The sequence below is a fragment of the Microtus ochrogaster genome, chromosome 19 (assembly GCF_000317375.1).
Source record: "Microtus ochrogaster isolate Prairie Vole_2 chromosome 19, MicOch1.0, whole genome shotgun sequence".
Taxonomy (NCBI): domain Eukaryota; kingdom Metazoa; phylum Chordata; class Mammalia; order Rodentia; family Cricetidae; genus Microtus; species Microtus ochrogaster.
The window spans coordinates 477,672-480,891 of NC_022021.1; positions in this window are offsets into that span (position 1 = coordinate 477,672).

The following is a 3,220-nucleotide window of genomic DNA, read 5'->3' on the forward strand; positions in this document are numbered from 1 at the left end:
AGTTCCTTCTTATTGCCCCTCCCCATCCCCCAGATAAACTGGTTTCAGCTCACTAGAATCAGCAGAGAGGAATTGTGATTCTGACCTCAGCCTGACCCCAAACGTGCCTGAGCTCTGATCCTGAATCCCAGCTGGGACCCTTTCTTGTAGTCACAGGTAAAGTGTGGCTGGCAGAGCCCCCTCAGCGGCCGTCTTCTCCATCCTAACTTCCAGTGAGGAAGTATGTCTGTGCCTACACCGATGTCAGGATGTGTGGAATCTTTGTTTGGTGAGCTCTTGAGATATGTAGTTTTAAAAAACTATTTGCTACTGTTTTTACATAAGTGTACAAATGTGTGCCTAAATGCGTTTACATGAACTACACGCACGCAGTTTCCCGTGGAGGCCACCGAGCTTTGAAGACGCTGGAATTGAAGTTACAGGCAGTTGTGAGCCCCCTGATGCGGATGCTGGAAACCAAAGCCACATCCTCTGCAGAGCAATCAGGGCTCTTAACCACCAAGTCGTTGCTCCAGCCCCCAGAGTTTGTATTCTGTGTACATGTCTGAAAACAAAGATATAGCCACAGGCTGATAATTTAGAACTAAGAAAGGAATGTATTTTCCCTAACCAGGATGTTTAATGAAACATAAAAATCTTTTTATTGTCAAGCAAAATAAAGTTTTGCTGCAAATTTTATGTTTGGTTCGAAGAATTTTACCCTATTGAAAGAAGAGAATTGTTTTGTGCACACACACACATACACGTGCACACACACACACACACACAGATGCACTGAGTGACAACACAAAACAAAAGTGACACAGCCTGAATGCTACCAATAGGTAAATTGATACATTTGAATATACTTTTGTTTTTCTTCCAGGTCACTGACTTTTTCATCCATGTTGTTGGTTTTTCTCACCCAGTTTACTAACTTTCCCCTTTATATTGTTGGCTTTCTTCTCTGGGGTCTGAAGGATTGAATTCATGTTAGTATTTTCTTCCAGTTCAATGGTCTTTTAAAAATTATTTATTTATATGTATGTACATATGTGTGTGTGTGTGTGTGTGTGTCTACGTATGGGCCGGAAGAGGTCTGAAAAGGGATCAGATCTCCTGGATCTGGAACTATAGATAGTGGTGAGCTGTTGTGTGTGTGCTGGGAACTGAATCCGGGTCCTCTACAAGAGTAGTAAGAATTCTTAGCTCACAACCATCTCTCTGCCCCCCAGCTGATTATTTTTATCCAAAACAAACCCAAACACAGACAAACAAGCCAAACACAAAAACTTAATTTGGTGTTTTACTTCCTTCAGTATCTTGAGTAGAGTTGTTGAGGAGTTGCTGTTCCTTGTCGTTTTCCAGTTCTTGCATTTATGCGGTAGTTTGTGCATCTGCTGCCTTGGGCGGCTGTGCTGGATTTGGAGCGAGGCAGCCTTCTGCCTGCACATCTACCCTGGAAGGCTCAGCTCCCAGTGCTGCTCACCAAGAAGGAAAACATGGCTATAGCAGCAGCAACAGCTGATCACACAAGAAGCAGAAGCACACTTAAAATCAACCACAGAAAACAGCTGCACAGTAGAACGGGACATGGCAGAACTGCTAGAATGTGCCGTGAGGCGAAATGGTATTTATGGAAAACGTGGCCCTAGCCAGTGAATGAGAGGGAGGAAGGAGGCTGGGAAGGGAGAGAAGGGAAACACAAGGTTGACTAAACTGAAGGAGAAGGAAGAAGAGAACTGGAGAATGTTATAGGTGTGGAGTGGGAAAAGCAAGGAAAGGGAATAAAAAGGAAAGCAAAAATGCAATATTCTCCAAGCTGGTGAGATGGTTTGACAGTTAAGAGCATTTGCTGCTCTTCCAGAAGACCGGAGTTCGATTCCCAGCACTCACATTATAACCTCAGTTTTGAGGGATTTGATGCTGTCTTCTGACCTCCATGCCATTGCATAAATGTTGCATACACTCACACAGACATGCACACACATGCACATAAAATAAAACTTAAAAAATCCCAGCAATGAAAAAAATTTAAAAACTAACAAAATTAGATAAATGTAAGACTAGGAATAACAAACAGAAACATAAGTGTATGGGAAAGAAATCCATTGGACAGAAGTTATTACATGTGGAAAGAGAAAAAGGAGGGGTAACAGAAGGGGAGGGAAGAAAAAACAACCCAAGGAGAGAGAAAAAAAGATTTTCCAAGAGAAGAAAAATATGTAAACAACATTAGAGTAACATATTAAATAAAATAACAAGTAGAAACATAAAAAAACTTTAAAATTCTGCTAATATATGGGTTTGGGCATGAGAGATCACACAGAAGATAAAAGAATAAGAAAGAGAGGGTGTGCGCATGTCTGTGTAAGGGAACAAAAGTCTGAGGTGCTCCTCTGTCGTTTTCTACCTTACATTTTGACGGTCTCTCATGGAGACTAAAATGCCCACTGTTAGCAGGCTGGCTGCTGGTGGGACCAGCGCTCTCCTGTCTGCCCTGCATGCTCCAGTTGTGAGGGTTTCTCACCTTTGTTGCTATGGATGCTGGGCATCCAATCTTGGTCCCTTAGATTTGTACAGCAAGCACTTCGCCCACTGAGCCGTGTCCCTCGCCCTTTGTATAATACGCTTTTAAATTAGTCTAACTTGTTTGTGTCAGTGTGTGTGTGTGTGTGTGTGTGTGTGTGTGTACCTGTGTGCTCTACATGCTACCACACATGTGTAGAGGTCAAAGGGTAACTTAACAGAGTGGGTTCTCTTCCTCATACCACATGGGTTCCAGGGAGTGAACTCAGGCACAGCCATAGATTTCTTTACCCAACAAGCTGTGGTACCAGTCCCTTTATATATTTTCTGCTCTGGAGAATGTTCCATGAGAATCTGAGAAGATTACGTATTTGTTATTATCGGGTAATTATTGTGTTCAGGAGTTCTACCTGGTCTATGGTACTGTGTATTTTTCAGGATGCTTTTTTACACATTACTGCAATTATGTAAAAAATTTCAACTAAGGCCGGGTGGTGGTGGCGCACGCCTTTAATCCCAGCACTTGGGAGGCAGAGACAGGCAGATCTCTGTGAGTTCGAGGCCAGCCTGGTCTAGAAGAGCTAGGTCCAGGACAGGAACCAAAAGCTACGGAGAAACCCTGTCTCGAAAATAAAAAAAAAATTAAAAAATTTAAAAAAAATTCAACTAAGCACACTAAATATTTTTTTTTATTTTTTATTTTTTATTTTTT